This window comes from Leucopleurus acutus, assembly GCF_964270905.1.
Source record: "Leucopleurus acutus genome assembly, chromosome: 5".
Classification (NCBI taxonomy): Eukaryota; Metazoa; Chordata; class Mammalia; order Artiodactyla; family Delphinidae; genus Leucopleurus; species Leucopleurus acutus.
Window position 1 is genome coordinate 57315599 of NC_139147.1, and position 18458 is coordinate 57334056.

The window sequence follows — 18458 nt, forward strand, 5'->3', positions numbered from 1 at the left end:
GGTTGAGAGTCCGCCTGCCGATGCAGGGGATACGGGTTCGTGCCCCGGTCCGGGAAAATCCCACACCGCGGCCAGGCCCGTGAGCCATGGCCGCTGAGCCTGCGCGTCCAGAGCCTGTGCTCCGCAATGGGAGAGGCCACAACAGTGAGAGGCCCGCATACCAGAAAAAAAAAAAAAAAATTTAGTTAACTAGTAGAACTGAAGGTGACTCAAGTCTTGTATGATGCGTGGAACAGAATGGTTAAAAACGTGGGCTTTGGAGTCAGATAAGTCTGTGTTCAAATACTTGCAGTTCCATTAACGAGCTGAATGTCCTTGGTAATGTTGTAGGTCGAAATGTGTCCCCCCCTCCCAAAATATTATGTTGAAGCCCTAACTTCTGGTACCTCTGAATGTGACCTTTTTTGAAAACAGGCTCTCTGAAGAAGTTATTAAGATTAAGTTACTAGGGTGGTCCCTAATGCAATATGACTGATGTCCTTATAAAAAGAGACACAGAGACAGACACACAGAGAGAGTAATGCCAGGTGATGATGGAGGCAGAGATTGGAGTGATGCATCTACAAGCCAGGGAATACCAAGGATTGCCAGCAACACCAGCCACTTAAGAGAAAGGCATTAAATAGATTCTCCTCTAGAATATTCAGCGTGGGTCTACAGACACCTTGATTTCAGACTTCCAGCCTTCAGAACTGTGAGAGAATAAATTTTCTGTTTTAAGCCACCCAGTTTTTGGTCATTTGTCACAGCAACCCTAGGAAACTAATACAGGTAAATAACAACTTATTCAAGTTTCAGGTTTTCCCCTCCTTCAAATAGACATGATAATTCCCATTAAGGACTTAATTTCTCTGTAGTCTGAGCTTCCTCATCTGCAAAACAGGAATGATAACAGTATCCCCATCATAATGTTAAAAGGATTAAATTAGTGTTATATGTAAAGCACTTACTCCTGAACCCTGAAATAGAAGGAAAGGTTCATAAGTGTTTTCCATTTTATTATTAGATTTGATAATTCTTGTAATGTGTTTAATATAGTGCTTAAAAATGGTACTGGTTATATATTACTATTCTGATTAAATAATAAAAATATGCAAAATACTTGCAAGGTGCCACAAACGTAGCAAGCCTTCAAAAAATTTATGCCATTATAATTAATTAGTTTTGTAAATAAAGTAACTAATTTATCCTTTAAGTTATTATTTAATTTTCTGATGAAGCTGTAATTTAATCGAAAATGCTAAAATAAATTGCTTCAAACAGAGTAGTTTATGCTTTGATGAACTCTGAGGTCTGTATGAATTCTGAATTTAAAATGAGAAAGAGACAAGTACTCCTAGAAGAAGAGATATACTATTTGAAAAAAGTGAATTTGGAATAAAGCAAAAGAGAGCGATTTCCTAATCTATGTAACTATTGCAATTATGAAAAGAATTGTCCTGTTTTTAGAAAATGAACATTGAAGTATTTATGAGGAAAGGGCATACTATACCTGCAACTTACTTTGAACTAGCTCAGTAAAATATTCTATTTATCTATCATCTATCTGTCTATGTCTATCATATATAAATAGAGGTGGATAAAAATGTAGGTAAAATATTAATAATACAGGAAATCTAGGGAAGGTCACACAAGAAATATTAGTACTATTTTTGCAATTATTATGTAAATCTAAAATTAAGTAAAAATAAAAGTTAGAAAAAAGAATGTCAAAAAAGAACAAATAGAAAATTAATATAAAATAGAGATGATCTGATTAGCCACTTAGATCACAAAGTTATTTTGTTTAATGATTTTCCAGCCTTAAAGACTTTTTCATTGTATATAGCAAGTTTCAAATTGGAAAGCAGCCAAATTGACTCTAATTTAAGCTTTGATATTGCAAATGAATCTCTTCATAAGACATAAATCATCCTGTAAAAATATCAATGCATCTAAAAGCGATACCAAAACAATTTCAGGTCCAAAGGATCACTGTGCTATATTGAACAAAAAGTTTAATCAGTCAGTAGATCAAAGCAAGCTTCAGTTATCTTCAGATAAACTCAACTACATTTTTAAAAATATGTGCACCAGACTTCATTCATCCACAGAGTAGGTTTTCCATCATTGGTATATATTTGCACCCATTTATTAAAGGTATTTTGTGACCAATAACTCTGCCTTGTATACAGTGCCACTCACGCAAAGACCTGTCATAAGCCGAAGTCAAACCTTCCCAATTAATGCAGCAAGGAACTAGCCTGCCTCTGCAGTAACAGTGTATTTAATTGGTGGTGACAATATACAGCAAGTGAGGACTTTTTTCTAAGCAACAGTGAAACACTTCCATTCAAGTAAATTAATACCCTTGACTGAGTCGTTTGGTAAGAGGTATAAGAAGAAGAATTACAAATTAATTTTAAAATTTATCAACTGTATTAATTACTTATTTCTAAGTATTTTACCACCCCAAAACTTAGTGGCTTAAAACAGCTGCCATTTATTTGCTCACGATACTGGGGATTAGCAACATGGGCAGGGCTCAGCTGGCATAGTTCATCTCTGCTCCTCATGGTGTCAGCCGGACTCAACCATGCTGTTGCGGTCAGTTGGCAGGTCAACTGGTTGGTCCTGGATGGCTTTACTTACATTGTTGGCAACTGGCTGGGACTGTTGGCCAGAGCATGTGGCAGCTCCAGCAGGCTGCCTCAGGCTTTCTTGTACAGTATCTGATTTCTAAGAGGACAAGAACAGAAGCTGGACATCCTCTTATGTTACTCTACCAAATGTTAGCCAAAGCAAGTTACAAGGCCAGCCCGTATTAAAGGGAAGGGAAATAGTCTCCTCATTTTCATGGGAGGAATTGCAAAGTCACATTGAAAAAAAGCACAGAATAAAGATGAGAGAAATTGTTGTGGCTATCTTTGCAAACAGTCTGCACTTTGATATATAAATATTGAAATTTCTTCTTTCTTTAAAAACTGGGTCTAAGAATAATTTTGCAAAATTTTCAACAAACTATTCCCTCTTCTTCACATTGTTATTGCTTCTAATAGATTCGTTTTAAATGCTTCCAAATATTTGTCCTGAATTCAGGCCACTTGTTTTCCTTAAGATTATAGTGACTTTTCCTTAAAACATAATGACCCCTACCTAGCTCCAAGTAATCAGATATTTATCTTCCCGCAGAGAGTAAATGCTGTTGTATGTGAATCTGTTCATGGACCATATCTGTACCCGAACATTATTTGTAAAAATCCCAGTGTTGGGCCTTTCTTTCACTAAGTTTTTTAATTGCTATTTCTCTCTAGTCAACTTCTTTTAAAATTGATCTGTTATTCCACATTACCTGGATATTTTAAGTGTAGCCCATTATCTATTATCATTTATTCCTTTCAGTGCTCTTTTTGACAGGCATGCTGAAACCAGAGTGGCGGGCTCCTTGAGAACAATTGGGGATAGATGAGTGGCTTTTCTTATTTCATGTATTTTATGGATGGTCTCATTGGTATGTTCCAGGAGCCGGAATATGGAACAGTCTAAATAACATGTAGCCAGAATAATTCAACTTTAGATCCCCAAACTTTATCAAACAAAAACCTTCATAACCGAGATATTAGGAGAGAAACTCAAGGTAGAGCAGCAATGCCCGCCAGCCTCAGGCACAGGGCAGATTTTCTTCATATCCTCATTTTGACATGTTGGACTTCAGCAACCACTGTATCACTTATAGCCACAGGCATAAAGTATGTCCTGCTGGAGGACAACTGTAAAGCTGATGGCACAAATACGTGGTTTCAGGAAAATAAGTAGCTTTCAGAGATGGATCATTACTTTCGCCCTTCTTATTACCATTCTGCTTCAAATTTCCAAAAATTTTAGGTTTGTCCACTGGAGTAGTTATATTATTTAGGGTACTAGTTGGGCTAATTTAACATTGATTTACACCAAGAGAGAATGTTTATTTCACTCTCATATAAATGTCTGAGATGTAGGGTAGTCCTGTTCCACGAGCTGGCTCTGAGACGTGGGATACTTCTCTCTTGTGGTTCCATCATTCCCAGTTCTGCTTGGCCCACAATGGCTCCCCGTAACGAAGCTGAGCCCTGGGAGGAGGAAAAGAGGGTGTGGAGGGCAAGTGGCTTCCTTTTAGGGACATGGCCCAGCAGTTGCCTATATCACTTGGTGTACATGTCACTTGCCAGAATTAAATCATATGATCAATCTGATTCTAAGGAAGGATGAGAATATAGTTCCTACCTGGGTAGCCAAGACCAAGCTATAACTCAATGGGGAAGGTTCTATTACTAAAGAAAACATTGAGACAAATGGATTCTCTAGGACAACTCACCATCTCAGCCACATAATTCAAATTAAGTTGTGAGCACAGGAATTAGTCACCTCCAGGAAACAGTTTGCCATTGCATATCAAAAGCCTTAAATATGTACTCATCAGCACAACAATTACATTGCTAGGAATAGCCCAAGAAAATAACTATGGATATGCGTGGAGATTTTGCTGCAATTATAATCATTGCAATATTAATAACGTGAGAGGAAAAAACCCTACAGATTTAACAGTAAGTGATGGGTTAATATAGATTATTGAAGAGCAGTATTAAATTCTAGGTTTGCCCACTGGAGTGGTTGTATTATTTAAAATATTGAACCAGTTGTTTTCATGGAAACCGAAACAACAATGGATGACATAGAATTTTCCCATGCATTATTGAGTAAAAAAAGTTGAGCATAACATAAATGTGGTTACATTTTATATAATCTTATATATAAATGTATATAATCTTACTATCAAAATTAAATCTTAATATTGATTATCTCTCTAAATGGTCACATTCTTTGCTCTTAGGAATATGGGATACTTTTATAAGAAATAAAATATTTTTTAACCCTCATTCTTTTAATGATAGAAAGTAAATATATTGAAAGATGACTGCAAAACATGGAATTCTAATAGACTATCAATCTCACATTTTATAAAGCAATCCTTTATCTTGGCTATACTTTGAATTCAGCACAGGATTAATGACTGGGGAGTATTAGACTCTTCATTTTCCTCAGAAGCCTTTTTGGTTGGGTTGTGCTGCAATGAAAGAAGGAATATGTTTTGGCTGCTGCAATCTCCTTAACTGCAGCAGATTTTAGAATGTAATCCATCAATTTGGAAGTTCAAACAAATTGGCTCAGAGCTGCTCACTCCTTTCTTGGGGTATCTTATCTCCTTTATCATAGGTTCCCACTAAGGATTTGCTGTATTTTTGAAAAGGCAACAGAGAGTTAAAATACAATTGGCTTGCAATAGGGAAACGACATATCAGCTTGCCCCCTAGATCTAATTTAAATGGGAAAATATTTCTGAGCAAGGACTGCATAAAGCAGGAAGTTGAGAGAGTTGCCAGGAGTGGATAAAAAAAAAAAAAAAATCTGCTTGTTAAAAAGATCTGGCCAGAATCAAAAAAGTGACTTTTCCGGCTGGGTTCTTTTAATGTACACAATGACAGAACCCCATGATACCCATTTATTCGATCATCAGATTTCATTAAAGCAGGAAATGTGATCTCCTGATAGACTTCTTTCTTTACCAACTGCTTAATTATGATAACTTCATCAAGTTAATAAAATGGATTACATTTGTTTTCCTTGTTCTCACCAGGGCCTAACTGGTAAATAGTCTATCAACATTTCCATTTCAACCCTAGTGTTTCAAAGGGACATGATTTGACTAAAAATAAGCTGCAGGCATCCACTTGCTCAGCCCCAAATTATTGTTATGTTGTTTAAGCCAAATAGTTCTGTAGCAGTTTAACCTTTCTTAAGGAAAGGAGGAGAATTTGGCCCTTGTCTGCACTCACCAGCAGGTTTCTTTCTCTTCCTCGAATATTCTTGGAAGCTCCAATTAGTATTTTAAAGTTTCTCTGAATTCGTAATGATTGAGAGTCTGTTTTTCATGGCACCCAGTGGCCGGCTAAGACCCTAGGACTAGATTTTGTCTGTTCCTGCTGAGAGTGTGATAGTAGAGTCAGGCTCATACTTGAATGGCTATCTCCCTTGGAATAAATTATGGTTGTTCATTTTTAGGCAAAATGTAACTGAAAGACATCTTTCTCTGCTTTTGTGTGCTGTAAGATAACTGATCTCATTTCCCCTGCTAAGATAACTCAGCATCATCTTGTACATACTTGCAGATTAGCAGTATGAGAAAGACCTCAAACGTCAACCAAGATGGAAGAAACACCAGCTGGAAACTATCTCAGCTTCTATACAAATACCATGGGTTCGTGGGTGGAGCAGGCATATTGAGGGATAATAATGATAACAGTAAGCAAAAGGATGTTTTTATTAAGTCTGGGAATGTATCTTGATGGTAAAATATTTGTAGAATGAGTCCAGGTGATTATAGAGGTTTTATTTTGAGAACTGCAAAACTTGTAAGAAATGATATACACTCACACTTATTTCACTGAAATTTAACACAACAGCATGCTTACATAAGAAATGTCCAAATGACTTAGAGATGTAGTTTATGTTTTTCTTTCTTCCTATCATATGTGTTGTTAAAATTTGCTACTCTTTTTTTTTGCGGTACGCGGGCCTCTCAACTGCTGTGGCCTCTCCCATTGCGGAGCACAGGCTCCGGACGCGCAGTCTCAGCAGCCATGGCTCACGGGCCCAGCCGCTTCGCGGCATGTGGTATCCTCCCAGACCGGGGCATGAACCCATGTCCAAAAAATAAAAATAAATAAAATAAATAAATTTTTTTAAAAAACCTATGGGATTGCATAACTGTATGCTTAAAAATGGTTGAATTGGTAAATTTTACATTATGTCTATTTTAGTGCAATAAAAATATACATACATTTTAAAATATTAAGTGTGGGAAAATACAAATAATTATGTCATATCAGTAGCATATACTCAAATTATTTACAAAGCTATTTTGAATAATTCAACACAAATTCAATTACTAGTACTACCATGTTTAAGCACTACAATACTGCTATACATGTGTTTTACTGACCATATTTGTTTTCTAGACATGGTACCAAGAACTTCCTATTACTTCATTTAATTTTTACAATAATCCTATGAGATAGAAATTATCATGCGCATTTTATCGATGAATCTGATATTCAGAGAGTTGAAATCAGTTGCCTAATGCCATACAGCTAGAAGGTGTTGAAGCTGCAATTCAGACCCAGGTCCATCTGACTCTGACAGATGTTTATAGCACTTTTGCTCTAGAGCCTCCTATGTTTACGTTCATTAAATCTCACTGGACTGAACACAAAAGGAAAGATTTTAAAATAACCTAAACAAAATTGGCCACCCAAAAATGTGTCTACATCTTAATTCCTGGAACCAGTGACTGTTAGCTTGCTTTTTTAAAAAAAAGGCCTTTTCAGATATAATTAAATTAAGGATTTTGAAATGAAAAGATTATCCTGGATTATCCAGTGGATGCTAAATCCAATGCCAAGTGTCCTTATAAGAGATACACAGGGGATATTTGATAGAGAGAAGAGGAAGAGGCAGTGTGACCAGGGAGGCAGAGATTGGAGTGATGCTGTCACAAGCTAAGGAACGCCTAGAGTCACGAGGAGCTAGAAGAAGCAAGGAAAAGAATCTTCTCTCAAGGCTTTGGAGGAAGTGTGGCCCTGCCACACCTTGATTTTGGACTTCTGGCTTCCAGACTGAGAAAATAATTCCTGTCTTAAGAAAAAAATAAAACAAAACAAAACTGTGGGAAGCATCAAATTTAATAGTGAACATTTAGAAGCATGATCATTAGGTGAGAAAAAGACAGAAATGCCTACTGTCATTATTTCTATTCAACTTTGTTACCGGAAGCCCTAACTAATCCAAGAAAGCAACAGAAGTCAGGAAAGAAAAGCCCAAAATGTCCTTGTTCGGAATCCACAGGGAAAAGATGTCACAGTAATCACAATTCATCATTCTTTTTAGTGAGTTGGGAATCTATGCTGCCTTTGCTCAAATTTGTCTGTAGGACTAGAATACCTAAGAATCCTGGGGAACACAGACCTTTCGCTTTTCCACTTTTTTTCGGCTTCTCTTTTATTTTATTTTATTTATTTATTTATTTATTTTGTGGTACGCGGGCCTCTCACTGTTGTGGCCTCTCCCGTTGCGGAGCACAGGATCTGGACGCGCAGGCTCAGCGGCCATGGCTTACGGGCCCAGCCACTCCGCGGCATGTGGGATCTTCCCGGACCGGGGCACGAACCCGCGTCCCCTGCATCGGCAGGCGGACGCTCAACCACTGCGCCACCAGGGAAGCCCTTGGCTTCTCTTTTATATTCCCATGGCATGTTTTCCCCATCATTCATGTCACTCTGACTTCAGTTCCCCTGACTAGAAAAAATTATAAAGTTCTATGACCATTGGAATTGGCATTCTTCTGTTAAATTATTGTATTTGATGGACATAGGAATCATTGCTTTAATTTACTATGTCATTAGAGTAAATATAAGTACATTAAATCAACACTTCACATTTCTGAAAGTAATTTATTTTTGAAATGTAGTATGTTTATGACTTCAGATATTAAAGGCATATTTATATTTCCATTTTAATCAAATTATAGCACAGAAAATATCTTCAGTAGTTAAGATGACCACAGAATAAATCTAAGTTCATAACTTGGCAGTAATTAACTTAAGGAGTAGGAATTAAGTTTGGAATAATACTCAGAAACTGGATGTTGAGCTATTGAAGGCCATGTGTACTCAAACTTTGACTATGCTTACTCTTTTCCTTAAGTATAGAGAAGGAACTAGAATCTGTATATGATACTTTGGATGCTTCAGATATATCCAAGTATGTCCAGGTATGGCCATATTGTTCTGGAGTTTGGTAATTGGTAGAAACTAGATCTACCTCTGTGATTAACTTTGTGGTCTTGGTCAGCTCATTTCACTTATCTGGCCCTCAGTTTCCTCCCCATACAAAATGATTAGATTGAATTAGGTCTTCTCTCAAATGGTTTCCATTTCTGGCATTCCTTGAGTGTTTAGACACAAAATGATGATGTCTGCTATTCATCAAATAGGTTTTATGTATCTATCATGATGCTAAATATTTTACCTGCATTATTTTATTAAATCATCATAGCACTTCTCTGAGGAAGAAGTAATAAGTCCAACTTCATAAATGAGGGAACAAAGGCATAGAGAGAGAAAATAACTGGACAAAGTCAGTTACAAAGTTACGAAGGCAGAATTTGAACCATGGTCATCTTGAGTCTAAAATCTTTGGTCTTTATCACTATGTTGTTCTATAAATATTCAGCTGTAACTCTGCTGATTTAGTAAATGTAATTATCCCATTTATCCACTTATTCTAAAGTGTCCCATCCAGGTCTGTACCATCTCCCCAAAAGGCAATAACTTTAATAGTGTTGCCACAGCCAATGGTCAGTATTAATCTTCCCAGCCCAGACCAAAACAGAAGTGATGGCAACACACACATCCAAGCCTGAAAATGCCTATTTCCCTTTATAGTAGACCTAAATGTCACTATCATGCTATGCATATACCATCTAGCATACTATGCAATGCATTTATTTACTGTGCTTATTGTTTATTATCTGTATGTCCTACAAATTGTAAGTTTGACAGGGCAAAGTTATTTCCCTGTCTTGTTTACTGAATCCCTAGTACTCAGAAAAATACCTCATACATAATAGATGCTTAGTAGGTATTTAATGAATAAAAGAACAAATAATCAGGGGTAGATGTTTATATCAAAATTTATATGCATACATGACTGAATTAGAGTTACACATGTTTGCTGTTTTACAACAATGTAAGTAGTTTTCTTTCCAACAATTTTCAATAAATCCTGTCTTACTTGCAAGTCTTGAGTTGAATTGTAAAGACATTGAAATAAGTTCTGATGTCTAGGCTGTTGAACTTTTTTGATGATAGTCATCAAGACTCTGGGTAGATCATGCAAGCAGACCTCTTACATCAGAGTGTTTACTTAGTTATAAGGATTGTCTTTTCTGTCTGCTTGTTGTGTTGCACGTGGACCTCACACAGTTTAAAAGTTATGATTAGTGGCCAAGAAGACTTAGAAATATCCCATTCAGATAATTTACGCTAATCACGTAATAACCATTTAATGCGTTTTTGTTGATTGATTCTAAATTGGAGTCAACTTATTTCAAATTATCTCTCTGCCGGTGAAGCTTCATGTGCGATTCAGTACTACAGGTTTTCAGTTTCCCTATTTAGCCACAACATTGCCTATGATTCCTGTTATCTAATTAAATACACATGAGCCAAAACAAATACAGTCTTTGTTTTGCAGGCATAACCATGCTGCTTGTTGAGGCACAAAGAAAAAACTTCTTTAAATTGCAGCTGTTTTAGTTTGGAAACTAATGACAACCAATGAAAAATAACCAGTATGAGTCACTGTCTTTACCATCAGCCTATACCTTCCTGGAGATTAAAATCTGTAATTTTCTTGTAAACTTTATTTTCCCACTTTAATTTGGATTATTTCTGAGCATTTGATTTTTCCTTTACCAGAGGCTTGATATATAACCATGAAAACCGAACTAATATTAGTTTAATTTTATGGATTGGGTTAAATTTTCTGTAGCAAGTGTGTTTCACTAACATAGATGAACACAGAGAAAGGAGACAGGAAATGGCTACATGCTTAGGGACTTAAGAGGCACATGTAGAGCTGTGGTGTTGTGTAATACCTATGGTTGGAGAAGCCCTTGCCACAAGGAGCCTGAGTTACTCTATGATCTCTTTATTTTTCATAAACCTTCACCAAGTACATTTGAAAAATAGACCATACTAGATAGTCTAAAATCTGCAGCCATTCTCATCACCAGGGCATGAAGGACATTTAGTTATGAGAAAAGGATACAAAAAATTTCAACTCCATTTCTCTTGACTATTTTCAATAGGAATACCACCCCCAATTCTCTCATAAGTGATATAAAAAAGAAGGTAGAAAAGTACCTGCACCTGGTCTAATAAGACTTCTGGTGCCATCTTAGAAGCTGGATTCTATGTCTTTATTTGCTCTCGGTTTAGGCTCAAAGGCTTGACTTATTGCAAGTTTACCATTTTAGGGTTTTCTCATTGCCAGTAACTTCATTAGTAAGTCCCTTAAAAATTTTCTCTCTCTCTCTCTCTCTCTCTCTCTCTCTCTCTCTCTCTCACACACACACACACACACACACACACACACACGCACACACACACACACACACACGTCTATTGTGTTTATTCTTAAAGCACGGCTAACCCACCGAATACAGGGTAAAAAAAACATGGTGTAAATACATCAAACATTGGACATAGGGTTTCCCTGGTGGCGCAGTGGTTGAGAGTCCGCCTGCCGATGCAGGGGACACGGGTTCGTGCCCCGGTCCGGGAAGATCCCACATGCCGCGGAGCGGCTAGGCCCGTGAGCCACGGTCGCTGAGCCTGCGCGTCCGGAGCCTGTGCTCCGCAACGGGAGAGGCCACAACAGTGAGAGGCCCGTGTACCGCAAAATAAAAAAAAAATTAAAAAAACAAACATTGGACATAAAGAATCTCCAACCATTCATTTGGGGCTTCTATGGTGGCACAGTGGTTAAGAATCTGCTTGCCAATGCAGGAGACACGGGTTCAAGCCCTGGTCCAAGAAGATCCCACACGCTGCGGAGCAGCTAAGCCTGTGCACCACAACTACTAAGCCTGCGCTCTAGAGCCCGTGAGCCATAACTACTGAGCCCGTGTGCCACAACTACTGAAGCCCGTGCTCCACAACGAGAAGCCATCGCAATAAGAAGCCCGCGCACCAGAAGGAAGAGTAGCCCCTGCTCACCACAACTAGAGAAAGCCCGTGCACAGCAACAAAGACCCAACACGGCCAAAAAAATTTTTTTAATAAATAAGTAAATTTATAAAAAAAAGAATCTCCAGCCATTCATCACCATGAATTAGCAGCAAGCAACAATAACAATCAAAGCCACTTATTAAGCCCTTTATTCTGAATTAAACCTTGCTGGCAAAGAGTTGAAACTTTATATGGAACTTTAATGAAATATGGAACAATAAAAATGTTATGCCCCAAATTGTGCTAATGTGTACTAAAAATAATGCTACAAGTCAAAATTAATTTTTGACCCCAACCAATTAATGCAGTATGGTAGCAAGAGGGTCTGAGCCAGCTGGACTAAATAAGGGCTGTGCCATCTTATGCAAAAATCTTTCTGAGTCTTGGTTTCCTCAAGTGGAAAATGGAAATACTAAACCTACCTGTCAAGGCTATCGTAAAAAAAAAAAAAAATTTAAAGACCATAGATGAGATGCAATAAATCTACCTAATGTTACTAATCAAATGAAATTTGAAGTAAAAAAATTCACATATTGTGAAATTGAGTAAATAGAGGTAAATCATTCATAGAACTTAACACGCTTCCCAGTGGAATTTCATATAAAGGACTCAATAAGCTCATCCTTCTGAGAACACTTTCTCATGCTGTTTTTTCTCACATACCTTTCCTCTCACACCACTATTTTCACATTGTGTGGGCACAAGACCACCATTATCTGTGTTTTCTATAACTAGTCCTTCTACTTACTATCACAAATAGTTTATGACTGCGTAACTGGGAGACTCTCAAGACAAAACAGAGAACGTTAATTGCAGGCTTATCATGTGTGAGAAACCATCATAACAGCTTATTGTTTATATAGCACCTTTCATTATGTACCTCACATTTATAGACAAAGGTGGTTGAGAATGACACAAAAAATTCCTTAGTCACTATGGGCTAGGTGAAACATAAGATCTCAATGTTATAATTGAAGACATGAGAGATGAAAAATGTGGAAAGATAGGATAGTTCCTCTGGTTAAAGAGACACGATCTGGCCACTTACACAGATGTTTTCTCTAGATCATGTGCCTGAGTACAGAGACGACTGTCAGCCATCATTAGTGCCTTGCTAGCATGTGCCATGGAGTATTCAGTGAATATTAGCAAATGAAAAAATAAGTGAAGACTGATCATTAAATTCTGAAGGAAGGGTTACAGACTTACACTTCCAAAACAGAAGTCATACGTAGTCAGCAGGCATCAAAAATTTTTCCTGGGAATTCAAATGTTAAATACCCCAGGACTCATTCACCCTCTCTGCCTCTCTGCTTTTACATAGTCTGAAACAGGAATTGCACACAGTGGGTGTTGCATGAAAGTTCTCAGCTTCTCTGTATTTTTAGAAGGAAACAGAGAACAGCAAGGTGCAAAGACAAAATGTTTTTATTCAGGTTTTCTTAAGGGCTTATAGAAAGGCCACATTCATTCGGAAGCAGTACAAGCTTCTAGCGATAATAGCTCATGTTACCATTAGGAAAAGCCAAGTAAGAAAAATATATTAAGGAAAAGAAAAAAGTCTTGCCCATGGCAATCCTTTCAAAATCTGATGACAGATGTCATAGTACTATTGGACTAGTGGAATATGCCATATTTTGAAGTGCTAAAAAAGAGAACTAGAATTAGAAGTGAGTCACAGAGGTAGACTCGTTATTTACATACTTAGTCTGAGGATTTTCACTTGTAAAATAACATGTCAGCTTCTCCAATCACTAGGAAGCCCAGAGATTTTCTACTGAATAACTAAAACACATTTTTAGGCGCCCCAAATCACAGAAACCCTTCACAAAGAAAGGCATGAATACAACAGTAGAATTGTAAGCCCATGTTCACAGACAGAGCCCAAGTGATTTTGATTGGTCAGAATTGAAAAGCACAATCATTTCAGTCCTGCAAACCATGATGTCTCAGTGCTTGATGATTTATCTGAATCAAGGAGGGTAATAGAAAAGAGAACTCTTTTTCAAGGAAGCATTTCCAGCATATCAGGAGCAGCCCCACAGGTCAAGTGTAAATTCCCGTAGTAGTTCTTGCTAAGGGATTATGCATGCTGCCTCATGAACTTAATTACATTTTAAAATACTACATAAAGGAAACATGATGGTGGGGAATTTTTGTACCTCTTACACGGAGTGTAGCATCCAGAGCAGCTTGCTTCTTTGGTTTTCATCACAAGTTGCCATGGAAGGGGCCCCTCAGTTGGTATAGACAGGGAACCCCTGCCCTGCAGGATCCAAGAGGCAGCAACATTCACCCATGCCCTGGTGCCACCTCCCAACTCCCTAGTCCCCTGGCTGTGATTCAGCCCCCAGAGACTCAGCTTAAAATGGGCAGTTTCTGGTGTGATGTTAAAATCACTTCTGTCAAGTTTAATGAAGTTTAAAATCACCCCCTAAATTGTGAAAACCTAAGCTTCTCAGCAAAGACATGTAAGTCTTTTGCCTATCCCTCAACCATGATTTTAAAAATCTAGAAGTAATTGTCTCCAAGAGTCTCAATTTTCAGCAAGGTCCTTCATAGTCCATGAGCTGATAGATGTAACACACATACACACAGGAAGCAGTAGTTGGAGTGAAAAAAATAAGATTTTTTTCTAAATACTATATGGTATTTTTTTTTTAAGTTTACTCCCTCCCTCAAACAAACCAAGTTTTAAAAAGTTAGTTGGTCATTTACTTTAAAAACCGTGTATGAAAGAAATTCTATGCCATGGAAAGTTGAGTCACTTAGTTGGAAGAAGTAGGAAGAACATGTAGATTGAATAAGTAGTTTGACTACTGTGTATACTGTATATGCACACACACACAAGCATGTTCATAACAAAATAAATAATATTCATAATATCATTTCTCATTTCTATGACTGATTGCATAGTCATAGGTTATATTTATAACTACATTCTTCCACTATCCATTCCATATTCCCTTTGCCCTCAGCAAGCGTCAGAGTTGGTTATGGTTTTTTGCCTGTTGGGGTGACCAAAACCTTCCTTCCTGAAGGGTCTGGGTCACTAGCAGTCCTGCCTGAATTGGGTTGCTGTTGTTTCCAACTAATTTAATCACAGGTCGTGGTAGTAATAAAAGACCCCTGAAGGGTTCTGTTGTATATCAGACATACTCCTCCTTACCACAATTTTATAGTAGCAGCCCAGTTTTCCCTTGGTACTCAGGATCAATTATCCCAGCAAGTATAGTAATTCCCTTCTTTGCCTATTGATTCAGAGGCATGAAGAGCTCAAAGTGACCAGGTGGCAGTCTTAATTTCCAGTACAATGGAATCATTGTGTCTCCTGGTAGGAGCATTCCTCTCTTTGAAATTAAGACTGTTAGACCAGCAGAGAATAAGGCCATGGGAAAAAGAAACAAAAATTTTGCTTGGGGATCAGTTAGGGGAATAGTGAGTGGAGCTCCTTCCATTACACATCTTGATTCCTAATCCTGTGAATCCTGTCTATATGGGGGAAAGAGTATCATACATTAGCCATCGATTTAGAGTAAACTTGCAAGGTATACCTAATAGCACTGAAACTGAGTCTTCAAAAGGTCATACCATCACTTTACCATCTTCATACCATCATTAAGCCAGCTGCTTCAGGATGCTGGGGAACATGGTAAGATCAGGGAATTCCGTGAACATGGGCCCATTGCCACACTTTATTTGCTATGAAGTGAGTTCCTTGATCAGAAGCAGTGCTGTGTGGGTTACCATGATGGTGGATAAGGCATTCTGTAAGTGCACAGATGGTAATTTGGCAGAAGCATTGCATTCAAGGAAAGGACATTTGTATGCAGAGTACATGTCTCTTCCAGTAAGAACAAGGTGTTGTCCCTTCCATGATGGAAGAGGCTCAGTGTAATTCACATGCCCCCAACTGGCTGGCTGCTCACTCCAGGACATGGTGCCATCAGGGACTCAGTTTTAATCTCCGCTGTTGGCAGCCATAGCCAGGTCAGTCTCGGTGAATGGAAGCCCACGTTGCTGAGCCAATGCATAGCCTCCATCCCTGCCACCATGGCCACTTTATTCATGAGCCCACCGGGTGACGAGAGGAGGATCTAGGGAAAGAGCCTCACTCGATGAGTCACGCTATCCACTTGATGATTAAAGTCCATCTCTGCTAAGGTCACTCTTTAGTGAACATTCACATGGGACAAAATATCTTCACTTTTTTTGCTCATTCAGGGAGGTCTACTCGCATAATTCGCCATAGACCTCCTTGTCACCAATTGCCCAATTATACTCCTTCTGAGTCCCTGACTATCCAGCCGAACCACTGACAACAGCTTACTAAGCAGTATAGACGTGTACTTCTGGCCGTTTTTTCCTTCCAAATAAAATGAACGACAAGGTACACTGCTCAAAGCTCTGCCCACTGGGAGAATTTCACCTAACCACTGTCCTTCAGGGATGTCCCAGAAAGGAACTGTAGTGCCACAGCCGTTCACTTCCAGGTGGTGCCTGCGTGTTGTATACAACCACCTGTGAACCAGGCCCAAGTGTTCTCTTCCTCCATTGACTTGCAGTAGGTAACTCCCCATGGGGCCATAGAACTGGGCTGGGACAGAAAGAGTAATGTAGCAGGAGTAGGTGCCAGGGCACTTGGGCCACTTTCTCACGTTACTTCTTGTGCCTTCAGTGCCTGCTCAAGCCTAATCTTGTATATACTTCTTCCATTTGATAATCCAGTGATGTGATGAACACCCAACTTTATGTTTAGTGGATCAGACAATACCCAGCTTATGAAGGGAAGTTCAAGTCACATGTTAATTTGGTGGTCCATGGCTAAGTGATTAGTCTCTGATAAGGCCCAGGAGCAAACCAAAAGCTGTTTGTCAAAAGGAGAGTAGTGATCCACCAAGGATAGCAAGGCTTTCCTCCAAAGTCTAAGGGTCTGAGCTGCGACGCATCTACAGAGACCTGCCAAAGGCTCCAAACAGCATCTCAGTATGCCAGTGACACTTAAAGAACTATCAGATCTATTGAATCCTTTGGCCAAGTGATAGAGTGGCTTGCTTGACAACCAGGACCTGTTACTGATCCTTCTCTTCTTCAGAGCCCACTCAACACTGGCAGCTTTTAGGGTCACTGGGTAAGTAGGCCAGAGTAGCACACCCAAATGAGGAATACGTTGCCTCCAAAATCCAAAGATGTCCACTTGGCATTGTGCCTTGATTATTAGTTTTACAAGGGGCTAAATGTAACAGCTTATCCTTCATGTTAAAAGAAATATTTCCACAGACCCCACCCAGCTGTAGCCCCTAGATATTTCACTGAGGTGGAAGACCCTAGAATTCTGTTGGATTAATCTCCCACCCTCTGACACACAGATGACTTGCCAATATGCTAGAGTAGTTGCTACTTCTGCTCACTAGGTCCAGTTAGCATAACAATGTGGTGGATGATTATGTTGTCTTGTGAAAGGGAAAGACGATCAAAGTCTCTGGAAATTAAACTATGACATAGGATGGAGGGTTGATTCACTCTTAAGATAGGACAGTAAAGGTATATTGCTGGCCTTGCCAGCTGATAGCAAACTGCTCTGGTTGTCAGAAGGTATTGGAAAAAAGCACTTTCCAGATCAGTAGCTGCATGTCAGGTACTAGGGGATGTTTTAATTTGCTCCAGCAAAGAAGTCATGTATGTCAGCAGCTACAATTAGCTACAATTAAGAGTCATCATCCAGTTAAGTTTACAATAATCCACTGCCATTCTCCAAGATCCATTTGTTTTTCTATACAGATCAAATAGGTATGGTGGGAATCGCCACCCCTGGATATTTCAGGTCCTTGATGGTGGCACTAATCTTTTTGATGCCCTCGTGAATGCAGTATTGCTTTTGGTTTAATGTTTTTTCCAACTCCAGGCAGTTCTATTGACTTCCACCTGACCTTTTCTATCATAAAAGCCCTTATTTCAAAGGTCAGGGAGCCAACGTGGAGGACTCTGTTAGATGCTAAGTGTGTCTATTCCAATGATCTATTCTGGAACTTGGGAAATAAACATATAGTAGGTTCAGAGACCTATTGGACCCACTGTGAAACTGATCTGAGCTGGAATACTACTGATCACCCAATCTGTATTTGTTTTGTAATTTAGCCACTCATTTGATGAGGCTCTGCACTTGGTTTTCAGCAATTTCAGTGCTGTGGCTATAGGTTTCTTGCAGGACACACATAGCAACTTTCAGATCATTTATGTGGACCCTGAAATGGGAATCTGAAACTCTGAGCTCATCCTTTTCTTTTCCCAGTGCAGTTGGGAGCAACTAACCAATTTCATGATACTTCTCAATTTGACTAAAATGCTCTAAACTATCTAATAGATCACCACCCATAACTTTGCCTTTTATAGGTGATATTTTCATCTCTATTGACACATCATGGCATGGACTGCCAGTTCCCACTTTACCACTGGGAAAGTGCCTTTAAATATAAATCTAATTGAATTAGAGAACCACTTCCAGAAAAGTCATCCTTAAAATTCTGTTCCTCATAAACCACTCTCAATACCAAAATCATTATTAATCAGGGTTCTACAGAGAAGAAATAT